A 22018-nucleotide genomic window follows, 5' to 3' on the forward strand; every position below is an offset into this window, starting at 1 on the left:
TCACAGGAGTGGGACCAGGATTTCTTCCATGCATGGATAGGTGTATTTGCCAGGTCTGTAAAAATTATGACTGCTTGTCTCCAAACTTGTTCTGGTTTCACTGCAGAGTTTATTGATTACTGGGTGTTTAAGTCATTTTTTGGTGTAAAAGTATGAACAAGATTATCTAGTCTTATATCACTTTTAATCTGCAAATTTCAAATTAACTGAGGAGTTCAGTAAATTTGCACCCACATTTCTGATGGGACCCAGTGAGAGTTGCTGTTCAGGATAGCAGAAGGGGACACTGGCAAGACTAGGGAGAGAGCAGAGGGTGTGAAGCTGCGCCCCACACTGCAGTCATCAGGTCACAGTGTTATTCTTCAGGTGACTTTTCTTGCTGTCACTACTGTTAGTCCTGGAATTAAACTAAAATCAGTCTCCCCTAAAGAGTATAAAAGAACACAAGCCTTACTTTTTGTCCTCTCAGCTGTTACACTCTGAACCAGTGGGTTATTTTAATACTGACCAATGCTCAATTTCTAATTCTTACACTGGAATTTTAAAAAAAAACACATTGGGGGGAAAAAAAACCAACCAACCAAAAAACAACCAAAACGAAAGCACAAGAAAAGAACAAATCAAATATAGCTTCTGCTTATGCTGATTTTCAGAAATAGGTTAATAAACATTGCTTAGATGAAAGGAGCCTCAAGCGTTAAAGAAAGAAATCAGAAGGTCTCACTTAAGTGATTTTTTGGCAGGAATCAAATTAACGAATATAATATGGATTGCTGACAAGGTGCTTGATCATTCTGAGCAGTGAGGAATTTTTTAATGTATATATTATATTTATTTGTATGGATATATATATGCATGAGTTTGTGTTTGATTCCATTAACGCTTCATTTGATAATGATAAATAGCATTTTTATTGACAAGGAAAATATCAGGAAGTCCCGATTTGCAAGAGCAAGTTAGAATGTATGACATTATTATGTCCTACTGCATTTTCTTCTCCTTTAAAAAACACAAGCCTTCGATGCTAGTACAAAAGAATGCAACCATTTTATTTAGTCCATAGACAATTTTCCTCTAATTCAATCTGCAAATAGCACAAAGTACTTTTTTTGTAAGAGGGTGGAGGATAAAATAGAAAAGGAGACATAAAAGAGACTTAATTAGATCATGGAACTCTTTCTTAAGCAGTTCAGCATCTTAATTTCTGATAAATTCAAGCAACATCCATCTGGGGGTTGATTCTGTCAGTCTGTATCTATGTCTGTCTGCCTTTATCCATCTCTCTAGGCATCCATGGCTGTGGCTTCAGAGCAGCACCGAAGGATCCCGAGCTCTGCGTGAAGCGAGCTGCAGAATCCAGCCCCTCTTTGACAATGATTGGGGCTGACATTGACAAGCACTTACACCCCATTCTCTGGCTCTTTTTGTTTGGCCTTAGATTCACGTGTTGTCTGGCAAAAGTTAAAAATAAAACATTTAGGGCTAGGCTGTGGTCAGTTTTCCTGCGCCTCCGCAGTGCGAGGGGGAGGAAGGGGAGGGGGAGGCAGCCGCGGCTCCGCGTTCTGCACCACTCGCATCAAGGTCAGCCAGAACTGCTGCGAGAGCAGAGCCGGAGCCACCCAGAGCACGTGGTGTGCCAGAAAAGAGCTTTTCCTCCGAGAACTAATCACCTGGAGGTCCGGAGCGGCTGAGAGATTCTCAGGCATCGTCCCCACTCATTCAGGCAGCAGATTTAGCTGGCCACACCCCGATGCAACCAGCTCCTGAGCCTCAGGGCTCTTGGAAAATTTTCCATCAAAACTTTCAGGGGAAGTATTTGATTTCCTTGAAAATGTCAGCATGTTTTTATTTCATTCTGCTAGACAAATTAAATATGGAAAATGGAAAAGATATTAGCAGAAACCCAGAAACCCTAATGGCAGGGGAAGGGGACAGTATTTATTTTGTCAATGAGAAGCTGATAGTTTTCAGTGGAACATTTTGGATTAAAACACTGATGGCTGGACTAGGCAAAATAATAACTGGACAAACGCACCTCTTATTTATGAGGAGCTCTATTTCAGATATTTATGCAGTAAAGTTGACTGCTTCCCATCCTCCCCCTTTCCCCCCCCTTCCCTATTTCTCGCTGCCAAAGAGGTGGATACAGGCAAAGCATTTGCCTTTCCCCAATTTCCTAAGGCTGGAGAATCTCCTTGCTACCCCTGTCTGCCAAAGCTGCAGAACTGTTGTAACCCTGCTCTGTATCAGGAGTGCTGGGGGCTTACCTGAGGGGACTTCAGGGGTAGAAGCTGAGTTGGATTTATGTGAATATGAGACCAGAATGAAGGAGAACAGGAGCATGGGACAGAGTCCAGTGGTCACAGAGCCCCGTGTGCTGCTGCAGTAGACAGATATCTGCTGCATCCCTCAGACGTGTACCCATCTCCATCACAGAAATACTGACAGGGGTTGTCCCCACTGCTGCTGTGGAAGGCTTTTCCAGAAACTCCCATCTTTCATTAGAAACCTTCTAAAATACAGGGTAACTTACTGGTGACTAGCTTACAGTAATTTATGTAACAATATTGTCTAATCTTAGAACAATCCCTTTCATTCCTACCATGTTTATGGATGATTCTCTGCAGGCTTCAGTATGCTGGGACACAATGCCTCTTCTCCCATTGAACTATTCACCATTCTCTGCTCCTGCTCCAGGTTTAATTTCTTTCTTTCAAACACAGGTGGCTACAACTGGTCACTACATTCCTGAAAAAGTCTTACTATGGCCTTCTAAAGGGCATTAATTTTTTCCCAGCTTGACTGGAAATGCTTCTTTTGATATAGTGCCAAATACGTGCCCCATTCTTCTGTATCTGTCCGACCAACAAGCCTTACCTCATATTAGAAATAGTCATTAGTTCCCAGCTACCTGACCTTGCTACTTGAACTGTTCAGTGTAATCCCATTTATATCTTCCCAGTCCCTGAGGATATTCTGTTTTTCTGTATGCTGTCAGCCTCCTTGCTATTGACAAACCCTCCCACCTCCAGCCATCAGCACAATTCTCTAGCAGGTTCTTTTTGTGCCTAGTTGATTAATGAAAATATTAGGTGATATTTGGTCCCCAGACTGTGCCTTCAGAAACTCCACTTTTAGCTCTCTCCAGCCTGGTATTTCCTCTTTCAGCATCATCTGTTATTATCTCCTTTACCCGGTTTCTATTTATTTTACAATCCTGGGCCTAATCTTCATCATTCCCAATCAAACAATTCTCCATGTAGCTCTGTGTCAGATGTTTCTCTCACAGTGTATACACATCACATCTATTGCCGTTTTCTTTGTCTAAAAAGATCAGGATAATCTAAAGATTATCAAGTTAATCTCGTAAATCTGCTTTCAGTAAACCTATTCTGTGTGTTATCCTGCTTCTTCCATTTGCTATGCTCTCTATTCCTCTGCTTTCCAAAAGCACTCTAATGCTTTGTGTACTACTGATGCCATGTTAATACGCCTACATTTAACTAGAACACAGTTTTTTCCTATTTTAAATACAGGAATCACATTTGAAATTTCTCTTGCCACTCCTACTTTAACATAGTCCTAAACACCCTTCAAGCAGAAGTGCAGTTTCGAATGCCAATTCCTTCAGACAGCTGGGACACAGATGCTTGGAAACCACTCCTTGAATTTTACTTCTACCTCAAAGGCATCATTTTCACCCTTCCAAGCTCACTCCCATAAAGCCAGTTTTCTTGTTTTCTCCCATCCAAGTTCAGAGCCATTGTCCAAATGGAACATGGAGCCACAAAATCATCTCAGTTTTGGAAAGCAACTATGCCAATCTTAAACCCATCCTCCCTCAAGCCAACCTCACTCTTACTTTCCTTGCTGTCATCTAATTTTGATGGCTGAAAACTCCTACTGTTTGTTTTAATTTCTTTTGCTGCTTCTGAGTTGACTTCAATTCTTTTTTTACCTCTGTGATTCTGGATCTTGCACTTCCTGCTGATCACTGTTTCCATTCCTGGGAGACTTTACCATTTTGAAATTCCATAATTTCCTCTCAGTAAAAATACCTGCAATGGAACAATATCAGAAGAACATTATATTCTAAGGTATTGCCAAAATTTGTTATTATCCTTTTTACAGTATGAAACAATTTCTTTTTATTTATTGACTTCAAGAATGTCTTATATTTGAAAAGCATTGCTCCACAGATTCAGAACAGCAGATTCACTGAAGCTGAACGTGCAGGTCTGATTGGGAAGCGAACTTTTGGTGCTGTGAGCAGTTGTACCAGGGTTCTGTATGGCCCATCCACCATGCATCTTGATTCAGCTAAAACCCACCCATTCAAAGTGTCAGTGCAGCTGGAAATGTCCCCCTGTCAAAACAAAGCTCCTGGATTGAATCATTCTCTGACTCTGTGTCAAGTTTGCAAGTCAAAAGAGGGTTTCTGTAATGTCACCTTTGAAAGCTCACTTTCAGGTCCACAGTCAAACCCTGCCTTTATTTCCTCCTCCCTAATCACCAGCACCAGGCTGCATGATTAGCAAGTGAATGACAGTTCAGGACCCACTGCAAAGCCCAAAGCGTGAGCTCGTTTGATGATCAGGCCCTTAAATTGAAACTGCAGAATGGATATGGCAATCCATCCACTTCTCCACAGTAATTTTGACTTTGAGGGGCTTTGAGCTTAAAACTGTATTGTGGAGTCTAATGGGGCTTGTGTTGGCAGAGTTGTCTTGCTGCAGCAGTGATCTCGTTTCATAGAGTAGCAGATGTATTTCAAATCTATCTGTAATATCAATTCAGTCCATTCCTAATATTTGGTATATTAGATATGCTTTGGGATGCTTGATTGTAACTGCTAGTACCTTATGGAAGGTTTCATATATAGGAATTGAAACATACAGGTTCAAGGATTTATCTAATGACAGGACTGAGATAGAGTTGCCAAGTCAAAACTGAATTCACCATTTCAGCCTCATGCACATGGTCAGCTCACTTTAATGTGAGATATGTCTGTAACTCATTTAAAAACTAACTGAAATCCTACCCTGCTTCATAAATCAGATTATAGTTTCCCTGTGAAGTAGGAATTAATTATTAAACATGGCTCCAATCTTAATTTTAAGTATCTCTCTATTAGTACACAGCTATATCCTGGACTTGGTACCACTGAAAAGGCCATTCTCGTCTTAACATCTAGAAGAGATTATTAATGTCCTATACCTCTGGTCCTGTGGTATTGATTTGCTGCCCCACTTAAGAGGAATATGTTCCTAAGATAAGTGACTTATTTCCATCCCTCTCTTTATTGAATTGTCCTCTAAGTGAAGAAAGCTGGCTCCCCTATACTGAAAATTATCTTGCTTCCATTAACAAGATGGCAAAAAAAATATACTATTTCATGCTTCAATGTTTCAAGTAAACCTTTCCATTTTGTTCATTGGCACACAAAGAAGGATATTTATTCAGATAACCACAAGGCCATATATAATAAATGGATAATGTGACTTTTAGCAGTAACTTTTTTCTATCATGAATTTTGCTTTGATACTTGTCTTCTGTTTCATTTAGAATTCCCAGCCCTTCATTATTAAATTATAGCCTACAAACTATTAAAATTTACCAATTAGAACTGACAGATACTTTTTTCAAAGTGAAGATTTAAGTGTTGATTTATTGCAAAAAATATTCACATCCTTCATGCACAAGCAGCATCTGCCCAGCTTTGCTCCCAATAGCTGCTGGATTTACCAGCCCAGGCTCCCCCATGACTGCGGGCACCGTGAGGTGTCAGTGTAATGCACTTGTCAAAAAGACAAATGCAACTTTAGGATGTATCCAGGAAGGGATTTCCAAATGCAAAGAACTGACACCACTGCACAAGGAACTCGTACCATCACCACCTTTGAAACTGTCTGAATATTCCCCCTCCTCAGAATCAAGAGCAAAAAACTCAAACAGGTGCAAAGAAGGACAACTGAGACAGGAGGGATGAGGGGTGAAAGCAAGAGAAAGAGAGATGAACAGCTTAACATGGAAAAAACCTTAGCGAGAAAAAAGATCTCTGCTACAGATTGTTGTTGGCACTAAAGCAAAAAGTATAAATGGGATAACTTAAGTAGAAGGTTTCTAATCACAAGAGCAAAGTTGTTCTGGAAGAGGCTTCCATCAGAGTGGTGCAAAAAGAGAAAGCCCAACTACCTGCAAGATGGAACTCAATAAAAATGTACAGGATTATGTGCTTTGAGCACCAGTAACAACTGGGGATTTGACTTCCTGCTTTTTTCTGTTGTGAATTAACAATGCAACGATCAGACTTTTACTTGAACTGTATTATCAATAACAATGTGTAATTTTATGGTTTGTGTATTGCTAGAGCTCAGGTCATCTTCCGAACTCCCCAAAGGAAATGCAATGAGTACAAAAGCAGCTAACGAGCTGGTGAGTTTGAAAATGTGGTCAAAGTGGAATGTGTTAAAAAGGAATGAGGTGGAAAGTGACTGGATCACAGCTTAGTCCAGGTCCAGGTCCAAACTTGTCTGGGAAAGCAAAGGTGTCAAACCACAGCAAAGCAAAATCCTGAGATGGCTCCTAATGTATGGAGAGCAAAGAAAACTATCCTCACACATAACCAAGAAGGAAGACAGAGAGCCTTCCAGAGGAGCTATCCCAGAACTGGGCTGAGAAGGAGGGAGGTCCCTGGTCACAACAAATTCATCCGTAGGTGAAGCCCACAGGTGACGTCAGGTACCTGAGAGGGAGAGAGTGAGGTAAAGGAACTGTGAAATTAGGTTTGCTTCTACAAATTAGCACAGTCTACAGGTTTACAGTCTACAGGTTTGCAGTCTGAGGGAGAATGGAAGCAAGAGTTTTAACATCTAGATCATTGCTGGGGGCTCTGTATCTTGGGTAACAGCACAGTCACCTAAACACAAGTGGGGCTTTGAAGAATAAGCACATGATAACTCTGAAAAGGAATCAGCACCTGTCACATTTACAGCTGAATATTTTGAAATCCTGAAAGTGACCCATTAAGATCTTTATAGTTCTAGCCTTATTTCTATAATAAGATTCTTTTGACATGTTTTGAAACCTAGAGGCAAGTGACTAAATATATTTCCATACAATTTAACACCTGGTTGCATTAATCTACATTCCCACCTATAGTATACTTATTCTTTCAAATAATAATTTTTCAAGACTTTTAAAAATATAATTTCTAAGTGAAAGGTGATACAAATCAATATTTTTTTCAGTGTGACACGGAAGGCTACAGCTACCAAAATCCATGTTCAAAGCAGAGATGGAAAAGACACTGGTTCTCCCATTGTATAGGTATGGAAAAGGAGGAAGTTTGTCACTGAGATCATGTTGTGTTTCAGCCACTGCAATTTGGTAGCAGGATAATTAGGAGGGATGTATTGGTGTGACAGCCTCATGGTAGTGATCACCATCAGCTGCCACTGTTGATCACACCAAAAATTCAAAAGTGAATTGGAAAGGAGATGCTTCTGGCTCCTTATTCCCGTGATCAAGCTTCATATCCACCCTGGTATCAAATAAGAGGAGTCAGTTTTTAGGTCTATCACATATTCATAGCATTTTGTTTTCCCTAGAAAACGATACCTGATGTGACTCTCTGCATTTAGTGTAAAGGAAAAACCATTTTTTAGAGGAAGGTCACTTCTGCAGACATGCTCATGCAGGAATTAAAAGTTTCCTCTTGTTTCAGACAGGTATTGCAGATCACCCAACAACTACAGTCAGAGCAACCTTCTAGGTCAGTCGAATCTTGGCAGAATTTCCAGCTATAAGCTCATTGGTAATTAATTATTTTGAAAAAGTTTATTAGGAAAAATTAGAATCCATATATAAAATCTTCTTCTTATGCCAGGCGTGAATTTTGTAGCAAAAAGTGACAATCCTCATACTCCACAAAATGTGTGCAGAGCTAATAAATCCAGTATTAAATAATAATTTCACTAGGCCTTTGGCTATACAATGGTTTCAACTGCCTTTGTTTTCCACATTATGATCAGTCACTGATACGTGTTCTTTAGATCCATAATGATGGCAAGGAGTCAAATTTAGGAAATATAAGGAGTAGTTCCTCATGACATTTTTTTTGATCAGAAGACACCATAAGGAAACTTATCTTGCATTTCACTGTGACAATGTTTTCCTATCATTTCACTCAAATTATCATTCGTGTACAGTATTTATTTTTAATTTAAAATTAAAATGCTGAATAATTAAGTACCATAGAGAATACTGATGTGTGGAACAAAGTGGGACAAATAGACTCTGTCTACAAGATTTCTATGATCCTCTCTCCATTAACATAAGCATGAGTTCTACTGGGTATTTACATATTAGATTTGGCAAGCAATAATACAATGAGAAGTAATTTCTGCATTAATATTTTTCTTTCAAATAAGACAAGTTCCTGAACTTGTCAAACATAAATGCAAAATTATGAAAAACAATCCTAACCAAAAACTCTTGTTATTAAAATGCATGGCAACTAATTATTGATCTGATGCTATTCTGCATAAAAAAGACATGCTTGACTGAACAGAAATATTTTAAAATCATTAATATACATGTGTTTATTTTACTGAGTCTAAATTGGAAGTGGTAGATTATTCTTATTGTCTAACGAATTAGGAAGTGTGACAATACCGCTGTACAGCGCTGATGTATGATATCTTTCTCCTTTAACTTATTAATTTCTGTCAAATTAAAACTAAAACACTACTGGAAACCTTGAACAGCCACAGTATGAAAATCAAATGTGAATTGCTATTAGAAAAGCCATAGTACCTTAGATTGCTCCAGGCAAACACACAGAGATACAATGCTAAACACTGTCTTTGTATAAGAAAGGAAAGGAAAAAAATCTCTTATGGGACGTGCTGCCAGTTGAAGCTGAAGCCCTGTCAAAACTGCAGTTCTTCTGTGGGAACATGGTGAAATCGAAAATCTTTGTGCAGCTGGGGTTTCTCTTCCCTTCAGTTTTCCACTTAAAACAAAAACCTAAGTGAAATTCAGTTCACTGCAGATTTGCCAATGCATCATTTCACTCTAAGGACAGATTAATAATTTCTGAACTTATTTCAACTGAATTTCATGGCCAAGATATCCCGTAATTTTACACCTCCCCACAATGACCTTTATACTGTACTTATTTTACAAAATATCACTGGTAACGTTTTTTCCATTCCAACAAGCTTCAGGATACATATATCTTGATATTACTTTGGAATTACTATGGTGTGGAGTGCTCTGTAAATAATCAATGACATATAGCTCATTCACTATAAAATTCTGGGGAGCATAGTATTGAAGACTGTTCATCTTTAATGCATTTTTACAAGTCAAAGTTAACCTGGAAGGTACAAGCTCATTTCGATGAATTTCTAAATCAGCCCTGCTAATCTAACTCTGGATAATCAGAAATGTATAATGTAACAATAGCAACATACCTGCTGCACAATGTGACTTCCCCACAGAAAGAGCTCTGACAGAACAACTCATCTCCATAGCCTGAACGCCCCAAAAGTTCTTTGATAATTTCTCTAAAAGCAGGTTCTGACACCCTTGCCACATTTCATGGCAGTTATTCTTGGAGGCAAAGTAGCAAATGCTGCTGTCACAGCTGAAAGTTTTTCTGAGTTTATATCCCACTGCCAGAACACACAAAGCACCCAAATGGTACGTGATGCACCCAGAGGCATCAAGTAGTTAAACAAATCCCCCAGAGCCTTCTCTTCCAGAGAACATTAACACATTGATACACTGCCTGCATATAGATATCCTGTCTGAAAGTGCAGTATTACATTACTGGAAAAAGATCCCAACATTCAGACTCCTGTACATCCCTGATTTTAGGAAGAACCGGTTACCACCTAGGAGTAGTTGTTGTATAGCAGCACTGAGGAGAATTAGGAAAGTTCTTCTAGAAGGTGAAATATACTTTTAGTTATGCTGGTGATCCAAGGGCCAGCTGGGGGAAGGACTGTCCACTCTGTCCATGAGCCCTTGACTCCCAAGCCTTCCCTTTGCCAGCATAAGGCGCTGCCCTGGAGAACACGAGCGATGAGTACCCTACAGAAAACATACAGTTAATGTCATTCATTGACTCCTGGTTTAACACCTCTTTTGGCAAGGTATTTATTGCTCTAAACCTGTCTCCTCTTTGCAATCAGGCCTCTTACCCCTCGCTGTGCCCTGTTCCTGCTCTGTCACTGCTGGATGTGGGACATTGTGCTGCTGCTTTCCACAGCTCCTCACCAAGCTTCCTGTTGCCCAAGGCTCTCCTGGCAGGGGCAAATTGCTCTTGAAATCCTCCTGCTGTCCTTCTGCTGAGGTGTTTTATTGCTTTTGTAGATATTGATCTGCTTTTGGAAATGTTGGAACCAAACATCTCTTTCCATGAAAATGTCCGAGAGAAGAATTTCTTCAGGAAGGATAAACTCCAAAACTCTTCTCTGACAAACTCCCTCTAAGCCACGGTTTTCAGAATCAGAGAAGTGATTCATATGGAACAGGCTACCAATAAAGACTGGAACAAGCCATAGTTGCTCACTGTAACATGCTATGAAAAGGGATATTCAGAGTTCTAAACCAGTATCTTCACAGCCTGGAGCCTCTAGGCTATCTCTGGGACCAGTATCTCCCATCTGCTCTCTGACAGGAAAGCTCTATTAGAGTAGAGGTGTGACAGGCAATACAGCGATTGTGTTATTTTGGTGAAGTCATTTTGCCATGTCAAACATAAAATAAGGTTTCCCTGAAAACTGCTCATGAAATCTGAGCACAATTTTCTAACTTTCAGTTTAACAGGAGACTCAATGCAATAGGAAACACCATTTTGAAGGGAATTGCTTCATTTCATTTACAAAACAAGACTAAACTAAGATTTTCCTGCTGTTTACTCAGTAGAATATACTTTTGATTTTGGCAAATAAAGTTCCTTCAAACTACATCAAAATTCCCTTACAAATACAAAGTAATCAACAAAAAAGAGCTGATGCAAACACATCACCACAGTACAGAGGATTTGGGTAAACAATTGTCCAAACCCTTTGCTTGCCTTCTCCCCTGTACAGTTATTCTTTCACTTTTATTACCTGCCACTGCTGGAGGAGAAAAGCAAGGGTTTTATTTGTGTTGTGGTGGCACATAAGAGCTCATCTCATAAACGGACCCCACTGTTTTATGTTATATAAACCTCACAGTAACACAACATTATTTCTACAAATGAACACAGTTAAAATTTTAACAATTGGTCTCACATTGATCTACTCCTTCATCTCAACCTTTCCCATCACCGAAAATTGACTAGGATATAAATGGGCAAAAGCAGAAATAAAGATTTTTAATAGGTCAGATCTCTATGAACTGGAATAGCTTGGAGGAGGTCAATAAAGCTGTACTGATTTACAGCAGCTGAATATGCATCTGCCATGGCACACTAGCCCCATATGTATGTATGGGAAGCAAAACTGGTACCAAAAAAAAAAGGAAAAAAAAAATCAGCAATGCTTTTATAATGTTCTACATTAATCCCTAATGTAAGCAGCTCAATAAATGTTTTGAATCTCTACTGTGAGAATATAATGAATAGTGAAAATTGTGATGTTCTTTGATGTAGTAAGTTGAGAGCTCTTAGTGAATCAACTTTATAATGAATTCTTTCAGATACTGATGAAAATGGTTCGCTTACTAAGGAGCTTGGCTTGATTTTGAAATTAATGTGGTAATTTAAAACTACTTTGGTAAAAAAAAGTTTAATGACAGCTGAAACCTGAAAGTATAAAATATGGAGGTTCAATGAATAAGGCATTTGCTCTTTCTGCTTTCCAGGTTTAGCTGATGGCTAAACAAGTGCTGTTTTCCAGGACTATTAGTTATTATGCCATAACAAATTGGTCAAGTTCAGCTTCTCATATGGTAGACAGAAAAACTACATAAAAACCCCCAAATAAACTCTGGCTGCAATGAAAGTGGTGGCAGAGCTCCATTATTTCCCATGTTCTCAGCTTGCTTCCAATCTTCATGAGCTAACTATAATGGCAAAAATTGAGCAACAGAAATGGTGGTAAAGTTTGGACTCTGTTATCTCATATCCTAGAGTCACACAGAACTGCAGTATTTACTCTTGATGTCTAAAATTATCAGCAATAAGGACATGTTCCTGCTACAATGTGAGGATGAGGACAAGCAAAGGATTATTTTCAGAAGTTTGGATTTGGTCATCAGTGAAAAACTGTTCACATGACCACCAACAATCTAATCTTATTTTCTCAACGCATGAGGAAATGATTCATTATCTAATCTTATTTACATCATGGGCATCCAAGTCATTCTCTTACTCTCTTTTTTAATCCTTAAATCCCAGCTAAATGGATTATGCCAGTACAATTTGTGTTTCGAAATCCTACCTCGGATTGCCTTCTGGGCAGAAATAAATACCATCATATGTATTCAGTCTAAACACTGGAGTCAAGTCCTCATGTGAGCTAAATTAGCAGAGCTTTGTCAGATGTATAGCAAGTTGCATCCATTTTATTTGTTTACAGTTACTGAAATACTGGCTGATACTGTAGGCAGAGAGAAATTCAGGACTCCTCACTTATTTTCTTTACCACCTGAATGTATTTAAGCATCACATTCCAACAATTTGTCCATAACTATTAAATATCTATAATTATTCAAAATCTATAATTAAATATACATTAAAAATAGCTCTCAATGACACCCTGTTGGTACCCACGTTGAAATAAAGGCAGAATGTGAAGTCTGGACAGCCGAAAGGGGGAAGAATCTAGATGGTTAATGAAAAACTTTGCATGTATATCTCCTCTATTTTTTTTAAGTGACCAAGTTATCCAAACAACCTGGAATATTTCCAGTCAAAAGGCATACTTCTTCCTGAAAATCTTTATAGTAGCTTTGTTCTCAGAGGACACAGAATATTTTCTCCGAATACAATGTCTAGTTACAATACAAACCTCCTGGGAATTCTAGCCCATGTTTTTAGCCCTTGTAAAACCTCTTCATACCTTTCTGGCTGCACTTGTTCATAAGGATTCATGAGAAATTTCAAAGTCACATTCTTTGACCGGTAAGTGCAGGAGGCAAACTGGTTTAATGATGTGTGGCTGCTCCAGAAACCACCCCTGTCCTTCCCTCCAGCTTATTGAAACCCAGGCAGGCCTCCTGGCCATGTCTCAGGGTCTGGTCATCAGCAACTTAAGTCTAATTGCTGCATAAAAGCATTGCCCTTGCTTCCAGTAAAATGGGATTAAAATGAGCTTGTCATTTGAGCCCTTTATTTTGTTATATGGTCTCTATGACCGTGGTATCCAGTGCACTCAGCGTTTACAGGGCACCTGTCATCAGCGAGAAACTGAGGCAAAGATAAATTACATGACTTGCCCTGAAACTGAACTCAATTGAACTCAAACTGAACTCAAATTTCCTAAGTCCCAACCTGACAACTACTGGAATCATCTGTCACTAAAATAATAAGGAATTTAGAAGAAAATGGAATGCTCTACCCATCCTCCTCTCTACTTATCTAGTATGGTGTTCGATTCTGTTGCTTTACTCTGGATCAGACTTATACATTTTTAAGAACAAAGTGTCTTGATTTATGATAAGGTTCATAATTCTGAGTCTGTCTAAATACAAGGTTCCATGAAATCCTAGGAAGATTACGTGACAAAATGTTTGAGGGAAGAAAATTAGGCTTGGCTTTGTCCAGAAAATAGCATCATCCATATTTACCTGGACAGAAACTTTGTCCACATCACACATGAATTGTGGGGTTGGTTGGTTGGTTTGGTTGGTTGGTTGGTTGGTTGGTTGGTTGGTTACAGGAGTATTTTCTTTGGGGTATTTTAGAAAATCAGAGAAAATATGAGAAAATCAGGCCAGGAATTTAGTCGGGATTTTTAACATTCCCTGTATCCCCGCTCTGCTGTTCTCAGACTGTCCCTTTTAAGAATTTTCTCTACATTTATTAAATAATACAAATGATGCTAAAACAGGGCTGATCATTGAAACTCTGAGAGATTTATGTTTATAGAATAGCTTTGATAGCACTAATGTAAATGTGAAAGGCATAAAGGAAGCATGAAATATAAAGCAGAAGAGAAGACAAATTCCAATGAAATCATCCAGGCTTTCAAGAAAAAAAAATCACTGATTAGTTTCAATATCCTCACTTCCTATTGCAATATTCCTTAGTTCCTCTTCTTTTCACAAAAAAACTATTGCCTACACAGTAAATAATGTACAGAGATGCACTAAACTAAGAAAGGATGAGTTGGTAATGAAGTAGTTAACATGAAGAGGAAAAAGCCCTGCATGTATTTGACTGATCCAGCTCGTGCTCTCATCAACAAGCAGCAGCAGTGAAGAAGGTTGGTAAGATGCTAGTACACATTAAGAAAGAGGTATATCTGTAACAAAGCCAATAAAACTACATTTTTGCTATGTAAGACCCTGTGGTGGTAGACCAAATCTGGAATATAATGTCCGATTTTGGTCATGAGAGTGGAAGACAGATGTAAATAAAATGGAGAAAGTACAGCAGAGGGCAACCAACATGATTAATGTACTAGAGAATGCTGGCACAGTAGCTGAGAGAATGATGAAATGGGAATTATTTAGCCTCAAGGAAAGGTGATTAGGAGGTGAACTGACTGAAATATTTAAACTACCTATGGGTTATTAGAAAATTAAGCTTGAAGATGAATTTGAAATTTTTTGACAGACCAGAAATAAGGGAGGCAGGATTAAACACACATTAAATAAATGACCTCACAGGTCACTGGGGTGCCCGAGTTGGCTGCATGAGATGCCAACATCTGGAAATGGCAGCACAGGCTTTGTGCTACAACGTGTGGGTACACAGGGACTTTGAACAGCCTGGCATAACTGGTAGGAGGTGAAGGCTCAATCAGTGACAGCATCAGCAGCAAACTCCCTTCTGGGCAGTCAGATTGCTTGGTCCAGATCATATCCATGTGGAGTGGGGCTGCCTGCTTCTTCCCATACCTAAATGCCTGGATCCCAGATGGACCAGTCAGTTCCTTGTCAACAGGACTGATTTGTGTGGTAACATATTCTGCATCATTGGGTGTCATGCTCTGAACCTGAGGGTGGGATTCATCACACCTACCTTTGGCCAGCCAAGGTAAGCAAGGCATTAACTTTGAGCTGGTCACCTGAGCTCCCACTGCAGGCACTGGAGAGAGGAAGAGAAACTGCCAGTGCAGAGCTTCATGCCTGTCCTACCTCATGTGCTTAAGATAGGTAGCATTAATTGCTCTCTGGAGGTGTATTTCCCTTTCCATTGTCTCTACTGGCAGCCTCACGTGGAACCAGGCTGGAATGCCAGTGCTAGGCATCTTTTTGGCAACCATTTCCATGATGTCTCTGAGCTGACATGAAGAGTAGAGTCCATGAGCACACAGGAAAAACAGAGACTACTGAGAAGGGGGGGGGCAGAATTTAGACCAGGTAGATGGCGTTGAAAACAAGATTTAAGTCCCCACAGGGAAGTGAGGGAGATGATGGGAAGAGGTAAAGAGTTCAAGCTCACTTATAGTCATTCAGGAATCTGGGAGTTAAGCAAAAATTTTTGATGAACAAACAGTTCAGTTTGTCACTGATGGATGAAGGCTCTGAATCTGCATTGAGGCAGTCCTGACATGGTACTTAAACAATGCAGACTAAGAAAAATAAACTGTTCATGAACAAAGAAACGAAGAGGACACAGTGGCTATTAACAGTGAAATATGATGGTTTTAATTAGCAAATGCTAATTTTAGGACTGAATATACAGTGGAATGGAAGCATTGAATCTCAGGTGAAAGTAGGTGATAGCAAAATACTATTAATCTGAAAAGGTATAATGAGAAAAACAAAGTAAGAGAAAAATTGAAAGGCTGATTGTTCCTTCCAGCAAGAAAATGTTATTATCAATAAAAAAATTAAGTGAAGCCTATTTTTTCTGTATTGGAACAAATTTCATACAGTATGTATAATGCTTGAATTATATTTTTTGCATTGAGAACCTAAAAATGGATAATATTAATTTCCAAAATAACATAGACTTGAGTAAATCATGGAAATCCAGTAATACAGAAAAAAAACTCCTGTATATTTCACAGCAGTGATATAAGCAGGAGAAGGGAAACGTGGGAAGGAAGAAGTAGGAAAAGAGTTATATGTATAAGTAAATCTTCAGAACAGAATATAAATATGGACACAGATTTAAAGGTAACAAAAAAAAAATATCAAACAGGATTACCAATTTTCACAAATTGAAAACTATGTTACCAATAATTGGGGGTGGAAACCATAATTTCTGATGGACTCTGTCTATTTCAGAGTCTGTTGGGTTTATACCCCACCTGTGTGAGATGCAAGAGGATCATAATTGTCCTGGACTTTTTACCAAAAAATGAACAAAGCTGAGCAATAAAACACACAATTAGAATTCAGTAATCATACCATTAGATCTGGAATATTTGTAAGGAAAAGGCAGTGACATCATGTAATGCTGTTATTACAGTCAGACTCTAAAAGAACATAGAACAAATTTTTAAAAAGTCTTGAACAAAGTGTTTGACAGAAAAGAGATTGTGGTGTACTGGTAAATATTTAAGAGCAGATAAAGATGATAAAATCAAAATTAATTCCATCAGAGCCCACCAGATTGCAGCTGAAGAGTTTGGAAGCTGCATACAGTTTTGATGAAGCATAAAATCACAGATAAACAGGAGTAGTCACAAATACTGGGAAAAAACATTAACATTACTGTGTGTGCCATACCAAATCTATTGATTTTTTTTTAAGGTAGCATAAAATGGTCTGATTTTACTGGGTGGAGACATAAACTGAATGTGAAGAGAAATTGCAGATATTGGGACTATTTACACTGAAAAAAGATTGAGAGGTTATGATAAAAGTCAAAAAAGCAGTTTAACAGCCCTGCCCAGTTCTTCGTGATTGTGTTTGTCTTTCCAGAAGCACAAGGAAAACAGAATGAGAATGAACAGTTGCAAATTCAAAAACATTAACTTGATAACTCTGGTACTGCTACCTCACCAAGACTGAAGATACACTGCAGTAAATAGGCAGTATACACAAGGAAATTCTTCTTTTCCTTCTTTTAAATGGCTTTGAAGCACTTTGCTTCAGAGTCTGCATCAACCTGCACCTGTCAGGACTGGTAGGAAAGGATGACTGGCCACAGTTATCCCATAACTGCACCTTTGCCTGCAGGAACTCGCATAGACTGTTGTTAAAGGATTGGACAATGCAAATCCTTGTGAGTCAAAGTGGGCAGTCAAATTTTCTCCTTTGTGTGTGTGTTTTTAGAAGAGAATGTAGGACAGCTTAGAGAAGAATGAAAGAATCCATCCATATTGCAAATGCTGAAATTGCACATGTGTGTTTGTACAATGTATGTACATTTAAGAAGCACATGGGTTTTGTGGTGCAAACATAATCATGATGAACTTTAAAACATCTAGACAGAAAGATATGACTCCTACCCTTATTTTCACCTTCCTATCAGAGAAGAAGGATGATGAACTGGCTCCTTTTAATAGCTGCAGAAAAATGGCAGCATGTTTCTGCTCACAGTCTGACAGGGAAGGGCTTGACTGCTTGAAAAAATAGTGGTTGCCAGCTGTGCTCTGAGTAAAACTAGGGTTGGTCTGATAAAACTGGCAGTCCACGTGGGAGATAGGAAATGAAGCCTTGGCAATATCATGTAAGGAGAGGCTGAAAATTATTTCATCTATTTTATCAAAACTGAACTCTGAATATGGTAGGTGTCTGCAAAGAGTGGGGGCTAATAAGGGAGTGCTTCAAAAACACAGACTCAAGGTTGGGTGGCCCCTGGGACAGCCTCTCATCTTTCACAGGACCGAATGTGAGCAAGATGTTGATGTAGCAATAGTTTTCAGTTCCTCAGCCCATTTGCTCCGTGCCTTCTGGAGGTTGGTAGGGGGGGGAGGTTGGTACTGAAGCCATCACATGAAATGTTGCTGTGACCTGCAAGGCTGTGCAGCTCATTCCCACAGACAGTGATGCAGGGAGGGATGGAGGACCTTGGGTCCATGGGCAGAGTCTTGGAGAGTCTCCACCCTCCTATGCCATTAACCAACAACATGATGGGAAGGATGGCAGCTAAACACTGTGCCTCCATTTCCCACTTACAAATGAGGACAGCAAAGCACTTCTTTGTGTAGGGTAGGATAACCCTCATCATTACAGCCTAGAGTGTGTTCTGGTATCTCCAGTAGGTAAACACAGATGAACTGCACAGCATTATCAATCTTAAAATGGCAAAGAAGAATTTAGGCTGTTAAAAGGCCTTAACCTTTTTCTCCCACTTTGCCTTCCGCTCAGAATGCCCCAAACACATGCTGAGGAAATAACACTGTGATGGCAGCTAAGGAAGGGCCAGTGGGTACTGAAGTGTGGCTTTGTCAGTTTAATAAGCTGCTGCTCTTGCAAAAATGGCTGCAGTCTCTAAACTTAACCCCTGAGAACTTCAATTATTTTATCTACCAATCTTTTGGATTACTGACACCCTCTAAGGGAAAAGCTGTTGTCTTAGATTAGCCAAAGCAGCTACAATGCTGTCTTCCTTAGAGACGGAGGATGACTTAGCTGTCTTATCCTTGGAAAATCTATATAATCCAAAGATTAATCCAGAAGACCCTGATCTCTTTGCAGCAAAAGGCCATTCCTAACAAACTGCTTTCTCTCTAGCAAAGCTAGCTCTTCACTTTCTCCTTCAGCCTAGAGAAAAAAGAGCTGTAATTGTCCTAATAAAAGCATTTTAGTGTCACGGATAGCAACTGTCATAATACAATTTCTTGCCTAGATAAAATTTATCCAGAGAATAAAATGGTTCCTACATTCCTTGCTATGAAGAAAAAAGAGAGTTAATTGCTATCAGTTAAATGAAAGCACAGAGGAAACAGGATGAACAGCTTTTCCTTGGATCTCCTTCAGGTATCTCAGGCTACAAAATACTTGGTACTGTATGTGTGTTGACTTTAAAATCATTGTGGGATACAAAGTAATGTACATTGCCTCTCTGAGCTGCTTCATTAGCCTGATTTACCTCCAAGGTTCCTGTTTCAGGCAGGTCTGCTAGTCTTGCATACAAAAGGATCAGCCACAGAACTCTGCAGCGTGAGCCGAGCCTTTTGTGCTCCCAGTAAGAGAGAAAAAAGTACAAAACAAAAACAAACCTTCCCTGCAAAAGTAGCCTGTCAAATTAGCAGGGCATTTCAAATACAAAGATCTTCAAATCCTCACTTCTGCTCTATTTCAGAGACAGAGGAGAAAAACCTCATTTAGCAACAAAACACAGTCCTTGACACAAGGCTTTTAAAATAACTAATCGATCAATCTCTCCCTCCCTCTGTCTGTCTTTTAAGAGAGAAGATTGAATGTAGTTCGAAAAGAAATGTCCAAGAAAGCTCATCTGTGTGACAAAGCAAAAGCCTGACCTAAAGCAAACAGTAAAAGCTGAAAATGTCCCTGCTCCTCCAAAAAATGTAGGAAGAGAGAGGCAGAGTGCTGGAGCAGGGTGTGGGAGCTCCACGGGTTGTCGAGGTCCACTGCAAATGAAGCCACATAAGGTATCTCACCTGCTCCTACCAGTGACTGTGGGACATTTCGGAGTGTGACCTTTTGAAATGTACAGAAAATACTGTAGATCGTCTCGTCTCCTGAGGGCATCTGTAGCATGAAACGGAAGGTGGCCTCACAGTTGGCAGAAAGTGTGTGGGGCTTTCTGTTTACATTTATTTGTGTACAGACACTGCCTTGTTTGCTGCTTTTTGTAAATTACTGCCCTCTGCATTTCCTTCATTTTACATGCACTGCTGTTAAATCACTTTTTCTGATAAATATGGAAACTTGATGAGTTGAAAAAATCCTTCCATGTCAATTCTGCAGTTCATATTCATGCTGAGATTGTATCTAATTTTGAAAATCTTCACACTTGTGCCCTGCCATCATGTGTAATCTTTTATGCATGGCTACCTCCACTGCTGCTGAAGCAGTTGCTATGCGACAGATGAACCTGCTCCATGGGGCCCTGACATTAGTAAAAGCAAATTGACCACAGGAGCACTAATCTAGCATGAAAAGCAGTTGGTGCCGTGCATTTCCTAGAGAAGGATTACCTAATCAACAAGCAAAACCTTCTTTTAAACGTGAGCTGAATTACCTGCGTCTGGATTTCCCTGTTACGCACCTTTTTGCTACACCAAATCATCCTGAAGAGTGAAGCTTGCAAAGGTGCATTACTCAAGAGGAACAGGGACTCACCTCTGATCAGATTCTTCAGCTCTCACCCTGGCCTGCTGGCAAATTTGTCATCTGGGCTGATAGTTCCTGTAACTTCTTTCTCCAAGGTTGCCAAAAACTGGTAATGAAGACAAATAAAGACAAAAGATGGTCAGACTACAGTGAATGTCACCCTCTTGTCACCTCACCGATAAGCCACATGAACTTTAAGTGTCAAAGAAGGGTTAGATGAGAAAGTGGTCACCTAATCCACATGGAACCTGGGGTATAATGCCTTCTGCTCAAAAAGCACCACAGCACACTGCTGCCTTTCTTGGAGAAAGTGATCTCAGGGGAATTATACTTTGCCAGCCAGATCACTACTAACATCATTATTAGTGATTTAACCCTGCAAGTACTGGGCAATTTTCTTTGAATCCATCACCAAACATATGATTATATTAGAGAAAATGAGTCCTGACTCACATAAAGGTTCAGCTGACCTCTATCTGGATGTTTCTGAGGAGGATAAGGCTGATAATCTACTGTTTTCTCCTAGAGGTAGAATGGCTTTTTAACCCTTATCTTGCCACAGGGAAACAGAGTTGTTGGGAAATGTGACTTCAAAAGCCACTCTTGAAGAGGAAAAGGTTTTATCATGTGAAACAATTTCAGGACAATTACAGGAACTCCTGGAGGATCCTCCAGATTTGAGGGATCCAAGTTTGCCCAACTGAGGTGTCTGCAACTTCATTACATCCCAGCGAGGTATGATTTTTTGCATAAAAGAGTTTCCCCCTGTTGTCCTGTTTCTATTGTGGTACACCACAAAGAAATCCAACAATCCAGTGTGCAATGTTCCAATGAGTTGGGATCATGCACCTGGATATTACAGAAACAGCATCTCAGGTAAAAGACCTGGGAATGCTACAGCCAAGGTTAAAGTCATATCTTGACTCATTTTGACTGCAGCTCAGTTTGTGCCAACAACTCAACATGATTAGCTCTCAGGGTAGATAAGGTGAGAACTTGATGACATCTTCATGGACATAATACTGAAAACTGTTGCATCATAAGCCTCAGAAAAGGACCTCAGATAGGAAAACAGAAATCACCTCTTACAAAATCTCAGTCTCCTCCTTAACTCTTCATTTTCCTCATCTTCTGAACACAACAGCAACAACAACAAAACTTCTTGTTCTTAAATTAATCATTTCATTTAGTTCATCAAATGAGTTTTATTCCTAGTGCTGCTACTGCTTATGACTAACTCTTGTTAAGGCTCGTGGTACAAGGGTTACTGACTATTCACTGAGTGACACGAAGGGACTCAGTGGTGCAACTTCCATTAACCTTAATAGGATCCACAGCTAAATCCCCACCCTGAATATTTAACCTCCAGGGTCTCTGTCTCCTCTGGTCTGTATAAATTGCCTTGAAGAGGGAAATAAATAAACGCATCTCTGCTGCCTTTGGCGCAATGCTTAAGTACACAGAGCAGAGATTCAACACACCTGCACCTGTGCTGGGGTGGGTCCTGCCCCACAGCCCCTCACTGCCCCACACACACCAGCACAAGAGAATCCTTCCTACCAGCTGAGCTTCTCTTCTGTGCAATGCTACACTGACAGCCTTCTGTGCAGAACTGTCTCCTGCCACAGGCAAGGAGCCATCGTGTTCTGCGCTT

General features: G+C 39.7%; 1 long non-coding RNA gene across 2 annotated transcripts; it reads right to left on the reverse strand.

The window, feature by feature from the left end:
• Positions 1–902: 902 nt before the first annotated feature.
• Positions 903–21771, reverse strand: LOC138113880 (uncharacterized). 2 transcript variants are annotated; one of them, XR_011152371.1, is made up of 5 exons: positions 21447–21771; positions 20374–20470; positions 3959–4058; positions 1671–1855; positions 903–1451 (listed from the first exon to the last, which is right to left on the reverse strand). It is a non-coding gene; the product is annotated as an uncharacterized lncRNA (long non-coding RNA). The 2 variants fall into 2 exon arrangements; XR_011152370.1 differs by having other exon boundaries at positions 1671–1858.
• Between the last annotated feature and the right edge of the window lie 247 nt (positions 21772–22018).

This window comes from Aphelocoma coerulescens, chromosome 8 (assembly GCF_041296385.1).
Source record: "Aphelocoma coerulescens isolate FSJ_1873_10779 chromosome 8, UR_Acoe_1.0, whole genome shotgun sequence".
Taxonomy (NCBI): domain Eukaryota; kingdom Metazoa; phylum Chordata; class Aves; order Passeriformes; family Corvidae; genus Aphelocoma; species Aphelocoma coerulescens.